The 23,271-nt window shown below is 47.3% G+C and overlaps 1 long non-coding RNA gene across 1 annotated transcript; it reads left to right on the plus strand.

Moving 5' to 3' along the window:
* The first annotated feature begins 1,119 nt into the window (after positions 1-1,119).
* On the plus strand, positions 1,120-15,379 carry LOC134911206 (uncharacterized). The gene is made up of 2 exons (XR_010176402.1): positions 1,120-1,316; positions 15,194-15,379. It is a non-coding gene; the product is annotated as an uncharacterized LOC134911206 (long non-coding RNA).
* Positions 15,380-23,271: the final 7,892 nt, after the last annotated feature.

Consider the following 23,271-nt stretch of genomic DNA (forward strand, 5'->3'; position numbering starts at 1 on the left):
CGGCATGTAGTGTGTTTTTCCACTTTAATTTTGAGGGTGACTCCAAATCCAGACCTCCATGGGTTAATAAATTTGATTTCCATTGATAATTTTTGTGTGATTTTGTCAGCACATTCAACTATGTAAAGAACAAAGTATTTAATAAGAATATTTCATTCATTCAGAGCTAGGATGTGTTATTTTAGTGTTCCCTTTATTTTTTTGAGCAGTGTGTGTATATATATATATATATATATATATATATATGGGGGAGGGGGAATTCAAGTGTTTTGCACTCCGGCACTGACATTACTGTCATGTTGCTACATCATTTTGATGGGCTGGTAACTAGTGGACCAATATTTGATGAAAATTTGTCAATATACTGTATATTACAGGCAGACAATTGAATTAACATGACCACACTGCCCCAGCACATATTAATATCTGACCCTCCATGTTAGGATCCTGTTATGAGCAGTAATACTCTGGAAATATTAAAACCAGATGATTAATTTGTGATGAAGGGTCTGTGTGCAGCATAGGGGTTGGAGATCATTATCTGAAAGATAAGACTATGCAATAAAGGTAGTTAATCAGAGTTATATAATCATAATAAACCAGCGCATGTGAATATTTGACCCGTCACACTGGTCCTAAATGAGTGGAATGTGTCACAGATATATTTAGGAATATTTCTGTATTACTGATACTACCGATATAATATACGGGTGTGATACATTCAGCCAATATTCAGGTTGCGTTAGATCACCTGAACTGTGGAAGTGAGGTCTCTTCCTGAAGCTTGGTTGCATTTTGATCGATGGATCTCCTCACGAAAATGAACAACTTGTATTGAGGGTGTTCTATTAACTGTCTGGTTGCCAGATTCAATGAATCCATCCCTCGCTCCCAAGTAATTGTGACTTAGCAACTAGAGAAGGGGGGGTGTCCAAAGTGGGCAGATTTAGGGCCCAGGTCATGTATGCATGTATAGTTAACAGCCTTCTGTCCAAACACCACAGCCTTTGAGTAGCGTCTTAAACACAATACACACAATTTGTACATACAGTATAAGGGCTCAATCCATATGATATACTCCTAGGCAGAACCGTAACTAGCTATGGGCGAGAGGGGCATTGCACACAGCGCAATGTGCTGTGAGGCGGAAAAATCTCTGCAGACACCCTTCTCCCCTCAGCTGCGCTACTCAGTAAGGAGACAGCGGGAGCAGCGGCGGACAGGGCAGTGACTTATCACAATCCGCGGTGCAGCTACAGCTCCGGAGGCCACGGGAGACTGCAGGATGGCGGCCCAGTGAAGACCCCTGGATGCAGGTGATCAAGAGTGCTTCAGATAGGAATTGGGTGCGGGTGAGTGAGCAGCCGTCCAGCAACAGGGATGGGGATGCCGGGTGTCCAACAGAACTGCTGAATTCTGAAGGGGGGGGGGGGGAGATCTCGGGTAAATCTCCAGGGCCAGCAATGGTGGTAGGCCGGAGGCTGAATAGCGGCTGAGGAGCATATGCGCACGCAGGGGGGGTTTCCGAGTACCTGGAAACCCCCCCTGCCCGCCGATCCATCCCGCAGCTCACCTATTTCCAATTCGGGTGTGGGGAGAGACGGTGCGGAGCGCAGGCAGCTGTGTTAATAACGCGGCAGCTGTCTGCTCTCCACACCGGCAGAGAGGCTGGGTGACTGTAGAGGGAGCTGCAGCGTCAGCGCGCATCCCCTCTAAGGTAGTTCCCATGGGGCACTGCTGCCCCATGAGCATGAGATCTGCTGCCGGGACTGGAGTCACTGGTGTTCCCCGGAGGCGCTTTTCCTAAGAGAGACAGGTGTGTGTCTCGTGGCGGTGGGAGGGGGGGTTGTGGGGGTGTGATCTTTAATAAATTATGCCTACTAGAAGTGCAACGTGTATGTGGTGTACTATATGTGTGTGCAATGTGCATGATGAGCATACTGTATGTATGTATGCTGTGCTATTTATATGTGTGTGCATTGTGAATGATTGTGTGGTGTGCAATGTATGTGTAGTGTGCTGTGTGTGCAATATGTGTGTGTAATGTGTGTGTGGTGCGCTGTGTATATGAGTGTGCCCCATGTGTACAGTATGTGTGTTGTATGATGTATACAATGTGTGGTGTATTATGTGTGTGTGTGTGTGTGTTATGTGTGTGTGTGGTGTGCTGTGTGTTTATGTGTGTGGTGTTCTATGTATGTGTGTAATGTGCTATGTATATTTATGTGTGTGGCGTGCTGTGTGTGCAATGGGTATGTGTGTATGGTGTGCTATGTATGTGTGTGCAATGTGTATGTATGTGTATAGTGTGCTATGTATATGTGTGTGGGCAGTGCAGCGCCGTAACTACCTGTGTGCCAGGTGTGCCTGGCACACAGCGCAGTTACCCTGAGGGCGCACGGCCAGCGGCTTGTAATGAGTCAAATTGACTCATTACAAGCCGCCTGTTCTGTGCCGTGCGCCGCGCTGGTGGAGAGCCGCAGTGCCGGAGGCAGGGAAGGAGGAGGAGGGAGGGGGACTGGAGCCGCAGCAGCGCTATGTCATTGGTAGTAGCGCCTTGCAGCAGTCCTTTCTCCTTCCGTATTGGCTGCCCGGCGCTGCTGTGAATGCTGGGATGCGCTTCCCTCATCCCAGCATTCACAGCGGCGGGCAGCCAATGCAGAAGGAGAGAGGGTTGCTGCAGCGGCGCCTCCACCAATTACATAGCGCTGCTGCGGCTCCAGTCCCCCTCCCTCCTCCTCCGCTGCCCGGGAATGGATCTGCCTGCACGAGGAGCCTGACTGCCAGCGGGGAGAGATGGTAAGTATCTCTCTCTCTCTCTCTCTCTCTCTCTATTCTGGCTGCTGTAATGTTTAAAAGGGGGACGCTGTCTGCCGTAATGTGTAATAAGGGGGACGCTGGCTGCCGTAATGTGTAAAAAGGGGATGCTGTCTGCCGTAATGTGTAAAAAGGGGATGCTGTCTGCCGTAATGTGTAAAAAGGGGACGCTGTCTGCCGTAATGTATAATAAGGGGGGACGCTGTCTGCCGTAATGTGTAAAAAGAGGGACGATGTTTGCCGTAATGTGTAAAAAGGGGCTCTACCTTGTGTAGTGGCGCTACTGTGCAGCGTAATTTGAATAATGGAGACTACTGTACACCGTAGTATGAATTGGTATTATTTTGTGGCCACACCCCTTCCCCATGTAGCCTCGCCCCTATATATTTTTCACGCGCCTGCGGCGCGCACTGCCCCTATCTTGCATAGGGGGGGGGGGGGGGATGCCAATGCCATTTCTGGCACACAGTGCTAAAATACCTAGATACGGCACTGCTCCTAGGCAGTTATTAAACATTAATCATCATGCAGATCATGTTTTAGGTGTGAGTGGGTCCCCCATCGTCACAATGAACCTGTCCTGAATACTAATAACAATATAAGTGAAATTGGTAAATAAATGGCAATACAGCAGTCACATAAATATTATTATAAATAAATGAGTCATGTACAGTGGACTTCTTTAGATTTTATTTCACATACTTTCATTTTCGAGCACAATTTTCTTGCTCTTCTAATGTTTTTATATACAGTATTTCACTGGTCTCTGTACAACAATTGTTTTATGAAATGTTATTAATAAAATCGATGTTTATATTTCTATATAGTGCGACAATAAAAGACAACTTTTTTCTTTGCTCTTTGTCTATGTTCTGAGATGGTCATAATGAGGCTACACTCCCAAAATATAATTTGATTTGTTAAAAAAATATAGGCCCTCATTCCGAGTTGTTCGCTCGCAAGGCGAATGTAGCAGAGTTACACACGCTAAGCCGCCGCCTACTGGGAGTGAATCTTAGCTTCTTAAAATTGCGACCGACGTACGCGCAATATTGCGATTACAAACGAGTTAGCAGTTTCTGAGTAGCTTCAGACTTACTCTGCCTGTGCGATCAGTTCAGTGCTTTTCGTTCCTGGCTGACGTCATAAACACACCCAGCGTTCGCCCAGGCACTCCCACCGTTTCTCCGGCCACTCCTGCGTTTTTTCCGGAAACGGTAGCGTTTCCAGCCACACGCCCCTAAAACGCCGTGCATCCGCCCAGTAACACCCATTTCCTGTCAATCACAATGCGAACGTCGGAGCGATGAAAATGCCGTGAGTAAACTTACTTTCATCATAGTAAAGTTACTTGGCGCAGTCGCAGTGCGAACATTGCGCATGCGCACTAAGAGAATTCTCACTGCGATGCGATGAAAAACTCCGAGCGAACAACTCGGAATGAGGGCCATAGTCTATTACCCCCACAGCTACTGCTATCTGAAGATGGCCATTGTAGACTATGGGCTACACATAGCTAAATTAGCCAGGCAGAGGGTTCCCCCAGAACCTTCTCCAGCAGGGGCGTAATTAGAACTGTGTTGGCCCCATAGCGAAATCTTGAAAGGGTTTCCCCCCACCCCTTGTTACTACAATGCCGCTTAGCAAGAGAAAGAGTGCAAGGGGAGTGAGGGGGTCATTCCGAGTTGATCGCTAGCTGCCGTTGTTCGCAGCGCAGCTTTCAGGCAAAAAAATCGACATTTCTGCGCATGCATATGGTACGCAGTGCGCACGCGCGTCGTACTTTCACAAAAGCCGACATAGTTTCACACAAGGTCTAGCGACGCTTTTCAGTCGCACTGCTGATCGTTGTGTGATTGGCAGGAAGTGGGTGTTTCTGGATGGTAACTGAGCGTTTTCAGGGAGTGTGCTGAAAAACGCAGGCGTGCCAGATAAAAACGCAGGAGTGGCTGGAGAAACGGGGGAGTGGCTGGCCGAACGCAGGGCGTGTTTGTGACGTCAAAACAGGAACTAAACAGTCTGCAGTGATCGCAAGGTAAGAGTAAGTCTCGAGCTACTCTGAAACTGCACAATCTTTTTTTGTACCAGCGCTGCGATCCTTTCGTAAGCACTTCTGCTAAGCTAAGATACACTCCCTGAGGGCGGCAGCTTAGCGTTTGCACTACTGCTAAAAACAGCTACCGAGCGAACAACTCGGAATGAGGGCCTGAGAGAGAGAGACAAAGAGGGTGTCAGGGGGAGAAAGAGATAGAGGAGCGAGAAAGAGAAAGAGAGGAGGGTTTCATGGAAAAATAGAGAATGAGAGAAAGAGATAGAAGAGAGAGAGAGAGAGAGAGAGAGAGAGAGAGAGAGAGGTTGTCAAGGAGAAAGAGAAAGAAAGGCATGAGAGGGGAGAGACAAGGCATCAGGGAAAGAGAGAGAGAGAGGGTGTGTAAGAGGTGGGAGGAGTAAGAGAGAGAGAGGGATGGGAGCGAGCAGAAATGAGAGTGTGTCAGGGAGGGAGGGAAAGAGAAAGAGCAGAATAAGAGAGTGAGCGCGTCAGTGAGAGATAAAGAGGGAGTGATAAAGGGTGTCAAGGTTAGAGAGAGAGAGAACAATAGAGAGAGAAAGGGGTTGTCAGGCAGAGAGAGTGTCAAGGAGAGAGCGAGAATGTCCCAGGGAGACAGAAACTGTGTCAGGGAGAGAGAGTGAGATACAGTGTCGAGAGAGATTGAGAGATTAAATTACAGTGTCAGGGACAGTGAGGGAGAAAGACAGTGTCAGAGAGACACAAACAGTGCACACGACAGAGAGAAAAAAGTGTCTGTCAGAAAGACAGAGATCGAGAGACAGTGTCAGGTAGAAACGGAGAGACAGTGTCAGGGGGAGAGAGACAGTGTTGGAGAGAGAGAGCAGGGGGAGCAAGAGAGAGAAGGAGGAAAGTAAGAGGGAGAGAGAGAGGGCCAGGGAGGAAAAGAAAGAGAGGTGAACAAGAGAGAGTGTTAGGGACAAACAGGTAGAGAGAGAGAATGAGTCAGGGAGAGAAAGTGTCAGTGAGAAAGGCAGCATCAGGAGGAGAGAGAGACAGTGTCAGAGAGAGATAAGGAGAGAGACAGTGTCAGGGAGAGAGAGAGAGAGAGAGAGAGAGAGAGAGGGGTGAGTGAGGAGAAAGAGAGGGGAAGAAGGAGGGAGTGAGCAGGAGAGAGAGAGAAATAGGGAGAGAGAGGGAGGGGGAGTGAGCAGGAGAGAGAGAGGGGCAGGGGGAGTGAGCAGGAGAGATAGGGGATGAGAGAGAGAGGTTGAGTGAGCAGGAGAGAGAGGGGGGAAAGAGAGAGAGGGAGTGAGCAGGAGTGAGAGTGGGGAGAAAGGGAGGGGGAGTGAGCAGGAGAGAGAAAGAGAGAGGGAGTGAGCAGAAGTGAGAGAGGGGGGAGGGAGGGGGAGTGAGCAGGAGAGAGGGAGGGTGAACAGGAAAGAGGGAGAGAGGGGGCGTAGGAGTGAGCATGGATGAGAGAGGGGGAGTGAGCAGGAGAGAGAGAGGGGGTAGACAGTGGGAGTGAGGGATGGGGGAGAGAGGGAGTGAGCAGGAGAGAGAGACAGGGGGCGTGAGCAGGAGAGAGAGAGAGACAGAGGGAGAGAGAGAAGAAAGAGACAGGGAGCGGGAATGAGCAAGGGAGAGACATTACCTATGCACACTACACAGGCCTCTTCACAGAATTAGGCCCCACCCCCAAAATACCTGCGAATTTTGGCACTGCACTCCCTGCTGATGGCCAGGTATGCGGCGGGGCAGAACGGACTGAACAGGCTGGGAAGATGTTTCTGTTGTGTTGGCCCCACTACATCCTCCACGGCTTGGGGAGCGGCGGGCCTCGGAGGTAACCAGTGGCAGGGTGCAGGGGGAGCTGCAGGCCCTGGAAGCAGCCAAGGCCCTGTAGCAGCTGCACCTACTGCACCCTCGGTAGTTACGCCAGTGCTCTCCAGCAATGCCTGCCGAGCATGTATGGTCAGCAGGACATAGGCCCAGATTTATCAAGCCTTAGAGAGTGATAAATTACATGGTGATAAAGCGCCAACCAATCAGCTGTTAACGGTCATTTTTCAAATACAACCTGTAACATGGCAGTTAGGAGCTGCTTGGTTTTTACTTTATCACCGTGCAATTTATCACTCTTCAAGGCTTAATAAATCTGAGCCACAGTGACGTGTGGAGAGGGGAGGCAGAGCCTTTCCTGTCATACTCCAGTATACACCAGAGTTTTGACGGTTAAAATACCGCCCCTTGGGATCCTGGCTGTCTTAATACCAACGCCGGGATCCCGACAGGGGTACTATACCACTGACGGAATTCCCGGTGAAATAGGTGATTCCCCCTCTGTGGGTGTCCACGACACCCACAGAGGGACAATAGAACCTGTGGCGCGCAAAGCATATCAGCGTGGTGAGCCGGCATTCTGGCGCATGGGATGCTGATGTGGATATACTGACATTCAGCTTCCTGTGCACTGACATCCCATACCGATCCCGTTTTGACTATATAAATTATATGAAAAATACAAAGAATCTATAATACATTTGTTCTTTGTATTATTCTAATTATTTTTTCTGCTGCGGGGTACACTGGGCTCCACAAGGATAGACACTGGGGGGGTGTAGAGTAGGATCTTGATCCGAGGCACCAACAGGCTCAAAAGCTTTGACTGTTCCCAAGATGCATAGCGCCGCCTCCTCTATAACCCCGTCTCCCTGCACATGAGCTCAGTTTTGTAGTTGGTGCTGCAGATAGCAGGCACGTAACAGAGGGGCTGCTCCTGGCAGCCCTAAGAAGAGCTTTTTTGTGAAGAAAAGTGAAGACTACAAGGGCTGCAGCAGAGTTTAGATGTCAGGAGACATTCTCTGCTGCAGCTCCATCACTCCCCAGCGGCGCTGTACACTCCCGTGTCCTGGTTGCCGGGTACCTACAGCAGGAGGCTCCGGTTTTCTTCACGTTAGACACACACGGCTGGGGCTATCCAGGATCGCGTGGCCGCGCTTCGAAAGGTGGTAAGTGGGTCCCGTTCGCGGGACCCGCTCTTTATCACAATCCAGCGCGGCCAGTGGGAGCCAGGCTGCGCGCGCTGGCGTGGACACTGTGGCAGTACAGGCGACCCCACTAGGCCACCAGGGCACGGGCACAGGTCGGTTTCTCTCATAAACCGTTTTATATTAAGCCCATAGTACCGGTGGTTATGTCCAGCAGGGGGATAGGGCTTAGACCTGAAGCCCCGCCCCCAGGGCGCCATTTACAGTAAATGTTTCCGCCCTGGAGCTGCATATCTCTCTCTCCCTCACTCCCAGTCAGTGTTTGGGCGCAATTTCTCTCAGCTACACTGTTCCTGGGACTGCTTGGGCAAATCCTCCTTTGTAAAGCCGCCTGACAGTCAGCGCTGTGACTTTACAAGACACTTAAGTATTCTACATGTCGTTTAGACAGTGATAGTTAAGAAAAAGTGCATTTGGTCAGGGTTATTTGGTACAAGTACCCTGTGATATACATCCAGTCTTTACTGTGCAGTGTTATATCTATTGATTACATAGCTATATATAAGCTAGTCCAGTGCAGTATTATTGCTTGTCATAACGTCTGCATTGTACAAACTGTGACTAAGGGGGTAATTCTGAGTTGATCGCAGCATCAAGTTTGTTAGCAATTGGGCAAAACCATGTGCACTGCAGGTGTGACAGATATAACATTTGCAGAGAGAGTTAGATTTGGGTGGGTTATATTGGCCCTCATTCCGAGTTGATCGGTCGCAAGGCGAATTTAGTAGAGTTACACACGCTAAGCCTACGCCTACTGGGAGTGTATCTTAGCTTCTTAAAATTGCGACCGATGTAATCGCAATATTGCGATTACAAACTACTTTGCAGTTTCTGAGTAACTTCAACCTTACTCTGCCTGTGCGATCAGTTCAGTGCTTGTCGTTCCTGGTTTGACGTCACAAACACACCCAGCGTTCGCTCAGACACTCCCCCGTTTCTCCAGCCACTCCTGCGTTTTTTCCGGAAACGGTAGCGTTTTCAACCACACGCCCATAAAACGCCGTGTTTCCGCCCAGTAACACCCATTTCCTGTCAATCACATTACGATCGCCGGAGCGATGAAAAAGCCGTGAGTAAAAATACTATCTTCATTGTTAAATTACTTGGCGCAGTCGCAGTGCGAATATTGCGCATGCGTACTAAGCGGATTTTCATTGCGATGCGATGAAAAATACAGAGCGAACGACTCGGAATGAGGGCCATTGTTTCTGTGCAGGGTAAATACTGGCTGCTTTATTTTTACACTGCAATTTAGATTTCAGTTTGAATACACCCCACCCAAATCTAACTCTCTCTGCACGTTATATCTGCCCCCCCTGCAGTGCACATGGTTTTGCCCAACTGCTAACAAATTTGATGCTGCGATCAACTCGGAATTACCCCCTATATGTGTGTGCATTGGCCTGCTGGGTGACTTCCATTTCGTGTCTCTCACTCAGCTTGCTATCCCTATATTCTATAACCTCTGGGGGCTAGGGGTGTCAGGTTTATTATAATATAATATAGGATATTTACAAGATATACTTTCTTTGTATTTTTCTCAGTGATTTTAGTCACCATATCTCTCCCGAATCCCTGTTTGTGCTGACCACACTGCGCATGGGTTTGGGTCAGGTATTGTGCTGCTGACAAATTGTACTGTGTTACCTTATACTGCAAGTTATAACATGTGGTGCTGAAGCCGCAGATACTTTTGAGGAAAATATAGCAGCTGAGGGCTCTGGTTCTGGGGGTTCCTTGCCCCCCAGTGGGACTGTGGCAACAGGGGTCCAGAATGACCTGCCGTGGGCTACCTTTTCCACACTACTGAATACGCTAGTTACTAAACTAACGCCCCCTATGGGACCTCCTATGCTGGTCCAACCGTATATGGTCGCGGCGGTTAATCCACCGTGGGCAGATAACTTGTCCGCTCAGTTAAAGAAATTGAACCAGTCACTGACTACTAAAAAGTCTAACCCTTGCTCGCCTAAGACCAAGGGGTCCTCTAAGCGGGCCATTACTTCCTCACAATCCACTGCTGTCACTGACACCTCGTCTGATGAAGATGGCGTTTACATTCTGACACTGATAATACTGATGGGGATAGCAGTTCGCAAGTGGATGTTCCTGATCTATTGGAGGCTATAAAGTTGATTCTACAGATTACGGATGATCCCGAGCCATCCGTTCCTCCTAAGAAACCAGATAGGTTCAAGCGTCAGAAGGTGGTTAAACAAGTTTTACCTCATTCTGATCACCTGGTTGATATACGTCAGGAATCCTGGGAAAATCCAGGTAAGAAGTTCATGCCTCACAAGAAGCTGCTTGCTCGCTATTCCCTCGCATCAGAGCTGTCTAAAAATTGGGAGACACCTCCTCCAGTGTACTCGCATGTGGCAAGGATGGTGGTTTCCTCAGCTCTACCTGTCACTACCGTCACGTCTCTGAAAGAGCCTACGAATAAACGTGTGGAGGGTTGTCTGAAAGCAATTTACACCCTCACGGTTGCTGCGCAAAGGCCCACTATTGCAGCGACATGGGCTGCAGAAGCTATTGAAGCGTGGGCCCAAGAGTTGGAAGCTGAAATCTCTTCTGACCATGCTAGACAATGCTTGTCATATATTGTCACAGCTTCTCGCTATATTAAAGAGGCGGCTTCTGATGCCGGTATCCTAGCAGCCAATGCCTCTACTACGTCAGTCCTGGCTCGCCGGATATTGTGGCTGAGATCCTGGTCTGTGGATCTGGACTCTAGAAAAACCCTGGGGGTACTTCCTTTCAAGGGAGATATTCTGTTTGCGGAGGACTTAAATTAGATAGTGGCTGACTTGGCTACTGCCAAAACTGCCTGTCTGCCAAGTACCGCTCCTTCTGTGTCGAAGGCTAAAGGTACTTCCTTTCGCCCCTTTCGTCCTTCAGGTAAAGCAAAAGGTCAGGCGTACAACAAGCAGGCCCGCACTTCCAAACCTGGTAAGCCAAAGACCAAAAGAGCCTGGGCTGCCGTCAGCCAGCTTCCAAGACCGATAAGCCTGCCGCATGACGGGGCCGGCCTCCCCCTGGGGGACCCCAGGGTGGGGGGCCGGCTTCTAGGGTATACCCAGGAATGGTTGAAGAACACTTCAGATGCCTGGGTACGGGAAGTTGTCACTCGAGGTTACGCCATAGCCATCAAAAACCGTCCCCCTCATCGATTTTGCCTCACAGACGTCCCTTCGGACCAGACAAAGGTAAAGACTCTTCATTCGGTGGTACATACCCTCCTGGACACAGGAGCGGTACTACAGTGCCTCTTGCTCAGAGGGGAGGGGTACTATTCTCCGCTGTTTCTAGTCCCAAAACCAAATGGGTCCCCCCGGCCCATTCTCAACCTCAAGGCATTGAACAAGTTTGTGAGAATCTCCAAGTTCTGTATGGAAACCCTTCGCTCTATTGTTCTGGCCTTGGAACCTGGGGATTATATGGTCTCCCTGGATATACAGGATGCCTACCTGCATATTCCTATAGCAGTGTCGCATCAGCAATACCTGAGGTCTGCGGCTGGCAACCTCCATTACCAGTTTCGGGCGTTACCTTTTGGTTTAACCACGGCTCCGCGAGTCTTCACCAGTTATGACGGTGATGACGGCGGTACTCCGCCGTCAAGGGGTCAGGATCCTACCGTATCTAGACGACTTGTTGATCCTGGCAAATTCCCCAGAAATTCTCCTGCGTCACCTAGATCTGACTGTCCGGTTTCTGCGAGCCCACGGGTGGCTCATCAACTGGAAGAAATCCTCCCTGGTCCCTGCTCAGAGCATGGTGCACCTGGGAGCGCTATTGGACGCTCACAACCAACGGTTGTTCTTGTCTCAGGAGAATGTCCTGAAGCTTCAGGACAGGATTCGTTGCTTCCTCTCTCGACCGCAAGTGTCGATACATTCGGCGATGCAGGTGCTGGGCCATGGTGTCAGCATTTGACATGGTGGAGTATGCTCAATTTCATTACCGCCCTCTCCAGAGGCTGATTATAGCCAAGTGGGACGGCCTACCTCACCGGAACAGGTCTCACATGATCTTATTGACTCCAGAGGTCCGTCTGTCGCTTTACTGGTGGCTCCAGGACCAACGATTGTGCAGGGGTCATCCCTTCTGGATACCCGACTGGGCCCTGTTGACGACAGATGCCAGCCTAAGGGGTTGGGGTGCGGTGTTGGAGCAACACTCCCTTCAGGGTCGGTGGACCAAGGAGGAGTCTCTCCTCCCGATCAACATTCTGGAATTGCAGGCGGTCTTCAACTCATTGAACCTGGCCCAACATTTAATACAGAAATGTCCTGTTCAAGTACAGTCGGACAACGCCACCACAGTGGCTTACATAAATCGTCAAGGCGGCACTCGAAGCCGCTTGGCAATAAAGGAAGTCTCACGGACTCTTCAATGGGCAGAACGCCATCTACCGGCCATATCAGCAATATTCATTCCGGGAGTCCTGAATTGGGAAGCAGACTTTCTCAGTCGTCAAGATGTACACGCCGGAGAGTGGGGCCTCCATCCAGAAGTGTTTCAACTCCTAGTGGAAAGGTGGGGCCTTCCAGACGTGGATCTGATGGCGTCTCGACACAATCACAAGGTTCCGGTCTTCGGAGCACGGACAAGGGATCCATAAGCAGCATTCGTGGATACGCTGGCGGTCCATGGAAGTTTCAGCTGCCGTACGTGTTCTCTCCGGTGTCACTCCTGCCCAGGCTAATTCGGAAGTTCAAGCAGGAAGGAGGAATCCTGCTTCTCATAGCTCCAGCGTGGCCAAGACGGCACTGGTTCTCAGACCTTCAGGGCCTCTCGTCAGAGCATCCAATTCTACTTCCACAATGCCCAGACCTCCTCGTTCAGGGCCCCTGTGTCTACCAGGACCTGGCCCGGCTGTCTTTGACGGCGTGGCTCTTGAAGCTTCCATCTTGAGGGCTAAAGGGGTTCCTGAGGCGGTCATTCAAACTATGTTGCGGGCCCGGAAACCGGCTTCTGCTCTGATTTACCATAAGGTATGGCATTCTTACTTTGTTTGGTGCGCATCTAACAATTATGACGCTTCCAAGTTTAGTACAGCCAAGCTTTTGACTTTTCTTCAACAGGGCCTAGACTTAGGCCTGCGTCTGGCCTCCCTCAAGGTTCATATTTCTGCCTTGTCGGTGTGGTTTCAGAGAAAAATTGCGACCTTACCTGATGTTCATACCTTTACTGAGGGTGTGTTGCGTATCCAACCTCCCTATGTCCCGCCTGTGGCTCCTTGGGACTTGTCGGTGGTTTTGGAGGTGTTACAAGAGTCTCCGTTTGAACCGCTTGGTTCAGCTGATCTTAAGTGGCTTTCCCTTAAGGTGGTGTTTCTGCTGGCTATTGCCTCTGCTAGAAGAGTGTCAGATTGGGGTGCCTTGTCTTGTAGTTCCCCATATCTGATATTTCACCGTGACCGGGCGGTTCTTAGGACCCGTCCCGGATATTTACCTAAGTTGGTTTCTTCGTTCCACCTTAATCAGGAGATTGTGGTTCCGGCCCTTGTCTCTCCTGACTTGTCTCCCAAAGAGCGGTCTTTGGATGTGGTACGGGCTCTCCGTATCTATGTGAAGAGAACTGCTTCTATTAGGAAATCTGATTCTCTCTTTGTTCTGTTTGGTTTTCACAAACGTGGCTGGCCTGTTCACAAGCAGACTTTGGCCAGATGGATTAGAATGGTGATTGCACATGCTTATGTGAAGGCTGGTCTGTCCGCTCCTGCTCACATTACGGCCCATTCTACTCGGTCTGTTGGACCTTCTTGGGCGGCCCACCGTGGTGCGACCCTTGAACAATTGTGCAAGGCGGCTATGTGGTCCTCAGCGAACACGTTCATAAGGTTCTATGCCTTCGATACTGCCGCTTCCCAGGATGCTTCCTTTGGACGCCGGGTTCTTGTGCCCGCTACAGTGCGTCCCCTCCCATAAGGAACTGCTTTAGGATATCCCCAATGTCTATCCTTGTTGAGTCCAGTGTACCCCGCAGCAGAAAATGAGATTTATGGTAAGAACTTACCTTTGTTAAATCTCTTTCTGCGCGGTACACTGGGCTCCACAATGCGCCCACCCTGACGCACTTAGATTCTTTGGGTTGGTTTGGCATTAGCCGCTGACACTTCTCCTGTCGTGAGAGTGTGGTGTATGTGGCTACTAACTGTTGTCGTCTCTTTTCCTGCTACTGCATTGGGCTGGTTAACTAAAAACTGAGCTCCTGTGCAGGGAGGCGGGGTTATAGAGGGGGCAGTGCTATGCATCTTGGGAACAGTCAAAGCTTTTGAGCCTGTTGGTGCCTCGGATCAAGATCCTACTCTACACCCCCCCAATGTCTATCCTTGTGGAGCCCAGTGTACCTCGCAGAAAGAGATTTAACAAAGGTAAGTTCTTACCATAAATCTCGTTTTATAGTCAAAACTCTGAAGTAAAAAGTCTATGACAGGTGAGGCTGCCTATCTTTTCCACACATCTCTGATCAAAACTCAGCAAATTTCCAGCAGTATATACTGCTGCACCTGTGTATAATGCCCACATGAACCATTGGGCTCATACTGTATATTGTGTATAAATCTGGTCCTGGTACTAGCCAGTGCCTCCTGAGCCATTACCTCACCGCATATCACTGGCAGGACTGCGTGTGTAGGTGCCCAAGCAGCACTCATAGCACATTGCAGGGACGGGCTCCTGACCCTGCGGGTGTAGTATGTAGTATGCCACCATAAGATTTGCATATTGCAGTGCGATTCTGGGCGCCAATACCGTGCATAGATCACATTGCAAATGTAATTCTAGATAAATGGGCATCTATATGCAATATGTGTATACAGGTTGAGTATCCCATATCCAAATATTCCGAAATACGGAATATTCCGAAATACGGACTTTTTTGAGTGAGAGTGAGATAGTGAAACCTTTGTTTTTTGATGGCTCAATGTACACAAACTTTGTTTAATACACAAAGTTATTAAAAATATTGTATTAAATGACCTTCAGGCTGTGTGTATAAGGTGTATATGAAACATAAATGAATTGTGTGAATGTAGACACACTTTGTTTAATGCACAAAGTTATAAAAAATATTGGCTAAAATTACCTTCAGGCTGTGTGTATAAGGTGTATATGTAACATAAATGCATTCTGTGCTTAGATTTAGGTCCCATCGCCATGATATCTCATTATGGTATGCAATTATTCCAAAATACGGAAAAATCCGATATCCAAAATACCTCTGGTCCCAAGCATTTTGGATAAGGGATACTCAACCTGTATTAAAATTGTTTTAAAAATAAACTCTATTTTCTTTTCTCAAACTGTAGGCGGTGATGTGACACAAGAGAGAAGCCAGGCTGTCCGACACCAACTGGATGTTGACTAATCTTTGCCATAATTTTTTTTGTTTGTTTGTCAAAAAGTGTTGCTTATTTACTTATTTTTTTTATGTGCTAACGAAAAAAAGTTTAACTTTGAAAATTTTTGAAAAGTAAAGTTTTATAAAACTATAATTTGTGTTGGTATCTATTTATCTATCTACCTATCTATCTATCTATCTATCTATCTATCTATCTATCTATCTATCTATCTATTAATCAATGAATTAGGCCATCATAGTAAGGATTTTGTGTGTTTGATGTCTTAATTGATTGTTTAGGTTTAATTAATTAGGTAATAGGGTAGAGTTAATTGAGTTCCTATTGTAGATAAGCCTTGTAAAACAGGTATATAACAGTATTTAAATGGTATTGATGCTCCACACTGCAATTTCTAATACATATGCAAATGCGTAAGTATCTGTACACTGGTGTAGCTCCTCGTTCGCAATTGCTATGGATTTTCGCAATTGCTATGGATTTGTGAACAATTTTGCTACTGCGTTGTATCGGCATTGCTATTATTTTTTATGGAATTCTGCAGATATTCGCATTTGTGTGCGTGTGCAGTGAGATTTGAGTACAAACCTGTATTAGGCTCTGATGGGGTATTAAGTAGCAGTAGCTACTGAGATGCGATCGCATCTCCCTGCTTTCCCCCGCAGTGCGCACACGCAGGATCTGACCTGCGCTTGCGCGGGCGGAAGATGCAATTGTATCTTAGTTATGCGAATGCCTCTGCCTGATTGACAGGCAGAGGCATTCATGGGGCGGTGACAATGATGCAGCATTGGGCGGATCGTGGCATGGAAAACGGAGACGAGTTTGGGGCGACCGTGTGATGTCACATGCGACCGCTTCGACATGGAAAATGGCCACTCTGCGCCTGCCTTCGCAGCTTGGAATTGCAATTGCATTGCTGACGGCCACTTGCATGCTGGGCGGCCTTGCCCTGTGCTGGGTGGCCCCCAGCATGCGATCGCAGCCAGTTGCAGTTTTGCTAAAATAGAAGTGAAGCTGAATGAGGGCCTAAGTCTAGAAAAGGTCAAGTACATGCCACTGTAAATAGAGATGAAATCATCTAAGTTATTACCACTGGGAAGACTTAATTGTAGTTTACATTTTTATTTTCCAGCTACATTCATTTCAGCATGCTTGCTATGGGCTTAATTCAGACCTGATCGCAGCAGCAAAATTGTTCTCTAATGGGCAAAACCATGTGCACTGCAGGTAGAGCAAATATAACATGTGCAGAGAGAGTTAGATTTGGGTGGGTTATATTGTTTCTGTGCAGGGTAAATACTGGCTGCTTTATTATATTACACTGCAATTTAGATTCAGTTTGAACACACCCCACCCAAATGTAACTCTCTCTACACATGTTACTTCTGCCCCACCTGCACTGCACATGGTTTTGCCCATTACAGAAAAATTCTGAATTAGGCCCCATGTCTGGCATGTGGAGATACGACTGAGTTGCGTACTAGTTGGAATCACAGCTGTGTAGGTTTGGCTATGGTGCATATGCAGTGCTAAAGATTGCAAGGTCCTTCGGCAAAATGTACCTGGGCTCCCCAACATGCCGAGTCCATGTAATTAGTACCTGCTCCTCCCCCTCTCAGCGGCCCTGGGCTGACAGGGCAACGCCCAGAAAATGGTCCCAACATGCCTGCGTTTTTCTGCCAATCCCCTGTAAACTCTCCCAAAATGCTGACTACCTATTACATGGCAAATAAACATCCACAATCGTGTACGCAGTGCCGCCTTGGTGCTTAATCCACTGTGTTCAATATCATCATAGCATGTGCCTCTGTATCAGGCTTGAAGTCACCTCCCAGTCTAAATTTAGACAAAGCAATCCCCTACCCTCACCCACCCGGCAACGCTTACATTTAATAGGAACCATGACCACTTTCCTATAAATCCAAACAGTGTCGGACTGGGGCATGTAGGGCCCACCGGGGGGATGCAGTGGTAGAGGCCCATGTTTAGGGGTGTGGCCAGTCTGCTGAGGTGGTGTGGCCTGCCACCTCATTGGTTTGACAAACCATTAGAGAGTCCAATGTCTGGGCCCCTTCATAAATATATATAGTAAATTCAGCTGCTGCATGCATGATAATGTACCAGATTAATAACAGCAATGTTCTGTAGAAAATACACCATAGTACAGTATAAGGTAACATATGTATAATTCAAGTGCACAGTCTAGAACCTGTTCCTTAGAGCAGAAGGTGGGCCCTCCAGGCAATGTGGCCCACCGGTGGATTCCCCTGTACCCCTGTGGGCCAGTCCAAGCCTGAATCCACATCATTTGGAGGCTGTTAATGTTCACAATTCTGCTACAATCCGGGCTATTGGCAAATATATTAAGTACCTTCGGTAAAACGCTTCCAAAATAACTACATTTCAATTTTCATGCTCAATATGTATAAATATCAGTTTTATTTGTATTCAAATATAAAATGAAAAAACACAACAATAATACCAAAAGTATACATCCAGCACTAGAGTTACATTACACAGAAAGTACAAAGTATAAACCTGAGAATCAGTATGTAACAAGATTGCCAGGATGCACCATCCGAGCTGAAGTTTCTTCTATACGGTGGTTATTTCAGATGTAAATAAAGTGGCTGCCACGTTACATAATCCCAATCCTGACTAGATAAATAACTGATCACTGAGAACAGCTTTCTTTGCCATTGTAAAGCTTGAGCACTCGATATCTGAATATTGTATTGTTCCTGACATTTAAAAGCTGTTATGTTAATATATATGCTGAAGGGTTGTGGCTAGCATTTTACAGAGCACAAAAGGTTGCAGTCCGGTTCCCGGCAGTAGGGATCCCGACAGTCAGCATACTGTCAGAACATAAGTGTACTGTCTGAGGGTAAGTGTAGGGGGGTTGGGTTAGGCACTAGGGGGAGGGTAGGTTGAACCGGAGGGCTGGGCTAGGGATAGGCTGCGGAAGGGGTTGGTTAGTGTTAGGATTGGGGTAATGGTAAAAATACTTATCAGTATCTGTCAACATTTTGCCCATCGCAATATCGCTGTCGGCATCCTGAACATCGAGATTTCAACTGCCGGGATATCGCAACCAACCCACAAAATTAACCCTATGAAACTGCTGTCGTCAAAAAAAAATAATCCAAAAACTGACTTTTCTCCAATATGTCCATATCATGTAATTTTCTCTGAGAATAAAAAGTGTCTCCTAATGATATGGTAGAAGTAACAAAGTAGGGCAGCGTATTCAGATGAACCTGCAATTCCTGAAAAGCAGACGCAGGTTGATTTTACAGGGGCTGTTCCAAAATCTGAGTAGATGACACATGTATGTAAGGGGTGGCACTTGATATGCAGCCTGTCGGGATCCCAGCGCTTAGCATATCGGTGCCGGATTCCCGATAGCCGGCATACCGACAACTATTTTCCCTCTTGGGGTATCCACGACACCCCCAGAGGGAGAATAAATAGTATGGCGCACGTAGCGAGCGCGCAAGGGGCTCTTTTGTGCTTGCACCGCTGCCAGTATACCGGTGGTCGGGATCCCGGTATCAGTATGCTGGGCACCGGGGATCCCAAGCGCCGGCATACCGCAGTAGACCCATATGTAAGGTATGTGTGGACAAATAGCTACATTTACACAGACAGCAATGGAGCGCTGGTGCAGTTTTCACACTTTAGTAAATTACTATTAAAAATAAACGGTAAATAAAAATAACTGATGGAAGAGAAAACATAATTTATATCAGGCTGTATGATTGTAATAAAACATTTTCGGAATTAAATGTAAGTATTAAAATATGTATTACAAACATTATATATAATTTATTATAAATAACTATAAATATTTGGCATAAAATGTTATAAAGTAAAAATATACTTTAAATCTGACATACCGTACAGTAACAAATAAAATATATGATTTATGATAAACATTTACTTTAAAGTAAGGGTACTGCTATATACTGATGTTACACTGAACAGTATTTGTTATTACTGTAAATCGGGATGCTGGCGGTCAAGTGACCGACGATGGAATCCCGACACCACTTGGAATCCTAGTGCCGGAACACCGACTGCTGACATCCCGAAGGTAAGTGTCTTGGTGACGGTTAGGCTTATAGCCCAGGGGGTGTTAGGGTTAGACACTGGGGGGGGGGGAAGGCATAGCCGCCACCCTCCGTGTCTTAGCCCTATCAGTCACTCCCAGTGACTTAGCCTTAGCCACCACCCCCAATATCTTAGCCTTAGCCGCCACCCTGGCGGGTTAGGATAGAGGACAGGAGAGGGGTAAATGTGACCGCTGGCATCCCGACCATTGGGATCCTGTATCACGCCCATTAAAACAATATATAGGATATTAGTTTATATTTAATTGATACATATTAATGAAGTGTGCTTCAGCTTACAAGGATCTGATATATCACTGGCAGCACATTTTTATTATCGTCTCTTATCTGCTCTTTTTTTATGTTTTAAAAGCTTTGTCCACTTTACTATAACAATATACAGTAATTAACTGCCTAATATAGCACTGATTATGTACCATGACTTACCGTGCTGTAACCTTGTTTCGCCTTATGGGGGTAATTCTGAGTTGATCGCAACAGCAAGTTTTTTAGCAATTGGGCAAAACCATGGCCCTCATTCCGAGTTGTTCGCTCGCAAGCTGCTTTTAGCAGCTTTGCACACGCTAAGCCGCCGCCTACTGGGAGTGAATCTTAGCTTATCAAAATTGCGAACGAAAGAGTCTCAAAATTGCGAATAGACACTTCTTAGCAATTTCTGAGTAGCTCCAGACTTACTCGGCATCTGCGATCAGTTCAGTGCTTGTCGTTCCTGGTTTGACGTCACAAACACACCCAGCGTTCGTCCAGACACTCCTCCGTTTCTTCAGCCACTCCCGCGTTTTTCCAAGAAACGGTAGCGTTTTTCCGCACACACCCATAAAACGGCCAGTTTCCGCCCAGAAACACCCACTTCCTGTCAATCACATTACGATCACCAGAACGAAGAAAAAACCTCGTAATGCCGTGAGTAAAATACCTAACTGCATAGCAAATTTACTTGGCGCAGTCGCAGTGCGGACATTGCGCATGCGCATTAGCGTCTTATCGCTCCGTTGCGAGAAAAAAATACAGAGCGAACAACTCGGAATGACCACCCATGTGCACTGCAGGTGTGGCAGATATAACATTTGCAGAGACAGTTAGATTTGGGTGGGTTATTTTGTTTCTGTGCAGGGTAAATACTGACTGCTTTATTTTTACACTGCAATTTAGATTTCAGTTTGAACTCACCCCACCCAAATCTAACTCTCTCTGCACATGTTATATCTGCCCCTCCTGCAGTGCACATGGTTTTGCCCAATTGCTAACAAATTTGATGCTGCGATCAACTCAGAATTAGGCCCAATATAACCTATATCTCATACTTTCCCTGCTACATTCTCTCTTCTTGTTGTCCCTGGCAGAAAGGGGACACAATATACAACATTCTGTACAGGATGTACCCAGGTCTGCCCCCTCTCTGTGTCATCCAGCAGTAATAATAGGGGTGCAACTGTCAGTCAGTGAATCAACCAATGGACAAGAAAATAGATGAAAAACAGCGGCGATTAGCCAACTTCATGTAAGATCCATCACAATAATTAACAAAAACTGTGTCCATGGATGTAGGTAAAAGATACATTAACATTAAAAGCAAATTAATATATAATAACATGGTTATCACAGTATATCAAATTTCATATAATGATTAAATATATATTGGTTTAATTATAGTACACAATAATTATATTCTAGTGCTGAATACAAGCTATTTCATTAAAGATTAGTAATTATCTCCTTGAATAAGGAATTCACAATTATTTAAGGAAGTAGTGAGGTCACTCTGGCTGAGAGACGAAAGGTTCTCAGGGGTAGATTTATTAAACCTGGTTAAGTGATAAAGTGGAAGGTGATAAATGACCAGCCAATCAGCTCCTACCTGTCATGTCACAGGCTGGGTTTGAAAAAATAAGATTTTACTCACCGGTAAATCTATTTCTCGTAGTCCGTAGTGGATGCTGGGAACTCCGTAAGGACCATGGGGAATAGACGGGCTCCGCAGGAGACTGGGCACTCTAAAAGAAAGATTAGGTACTATCTGGTGTGCACTGGCTCCTCCCACTATGACCCTCCTCCAGACCTCAGTTAGGATACTGTGCCCGGAAGAGCTGACACAATAAGGAAGGATTTTGAATCCCGGGTAAGACTCATACCAGCCACACCAATCACACCGTATAACTTGTGATACTATACCCAGTTAACAGTATGAAATATAACTGAGCCTCTCAACAGATGGCTCAACAATAACCCTTTGTTAGGCAATAACTACATACAAGTATTGCAGACAATCCGCACTTGGGAAGGGCGCCCAGCATCCACTACGGACTACGAGAAATAGATTTACCGGTGAGTAAAATCTTATTTTCTCTGACGTCCTAGTGGATGCTGGGAACTCCGTAAGGACCATGGGGATTATACCAAAGCTCCCAAACGGGCGGGAGAGTGCGGATGACTCTGCAGCACCGAATGAGAGAACTCAAGTTCCTCCTCAGCCAGGATATCAATTTTGTAGAATTTAGCAAACGTGTTTGCCCCTGACCAAGTTGCAGCTCGGCAAAATTGTAAAGCCGAGACCCCTCGGGCAGCCGCCCAAGATGAGCCCACTTTCCTCGTGGAATGGGCTTTTACTGATTTAGGATGCGTCAATCCAGCCGCAGAATGCTCCAGCTGAATTGTGCTACAAATTCAGCGAGCAATAGTCTGCTTAGAAGCAGGAGCACCTATTTTGTTGGGTGCCTACAGGATAAAAAGCGAGTCAGTTTTCCTGACTCCAGCCGTCCTGGAAATATAAATTTTTAAGGCCCTGACTACGTCCAGTAACTTGGAATCTTCCAAGTCCCTAGTAGCCGCAGGCACTACAATAGGTTGGTTCAAGTGAAAAGCTGATACCACCTTAGGGAGAAACTGGGGACGAGTCCTCAATTCTGCCCTATCCATATGGAAAATCAGATAAGGGCTTTTACATGACAAAGCCGCCAATTCTGACACACGCCTGGCCGAAGCCAAGGCCAATAACATGACCACTTTCCACGTGAGATATTTCAAATCCACAGTTTTAAGTGGCTCAAACCAATGTGATTTTAAGAAACTCAACACCACGTTGAGATCCCAAGGTGCCACAGGAGGCACAAAAGGGGGCTGAATATGTAGCACTCCCTTTACAAATGTCTGAACTCCAGGCAGTGAAGCCAGTTCTTTCTGGAAGAAAATCAACAGAGCCGAAATCTGGACCTTAATGGAACCCAATTTTAGGCCCATAGTCACCCCTGACTGTAGGAAGTGCAGAAAACGACCCAGCTGAAATTCCTCTGTTGGGGCCTTCCTGGCCTCACACCACGCAACATATTTTCGCCAAATACGGTGATAATGGTTTGCGGTTTCTTCTTTACTGGCTTTTATCAGCGTAGGAATGACTTCTTCCGGAATGCCCTTTTCCATTAGGATCCGGAATTCAACCGCCATGCCGTCAAACGCAGCCACGGTAAGTCTTGGAACAGACAGGGCCCCTGCTGTAGCAGATCCTGTCTGAGCGGTAGAGGCCATGGGTCCTCTGATATCATTTCTTGAAGTTCTGGGTACCAAGCTCTTCTTGGCCCATCCGGAACCACGAGTATCGTTCTTACTCCTCGTTTTCTTGTTATTCTCAGTACCTTTGGTATGAGAGGCAGAGGAGGGAATACATAAACCGACTGGTACACCCACGGTGTCACTAGAGCGTCCACAGCTATTGCCTGAGGGTCCCTTGACCTGGCGCAATATCTAGTTTTTTGTTTAGGCGGGACGCCATCATGTCTACCTGTGGCCTTTCCCAACGGTTTACCAACAGTTGGAAAACTTCTGGATGAAGTCCCCACTCTCCCGGGTGTAGGTCGTGTCTGCTGAGGAAGTCTGCTTCCCAGTTGTCCACTCCCG

Source organism: Pseudophryne corroboree, chromosome 4 (assembly GCF_028390025.1).
Source record: "Pseudophryne corroboree isolate aPseCor3 chromosome 4, aPseCor3.hap2, whole genome shotgun sequence".
Taxonomy (NCBI): domain Eukaryota; kingdom Metazoa; phylum Chordata; class Amphibia; order Anura; family Myobatrachidae; genus Pseudophryne; species Pseudophryne corroboree.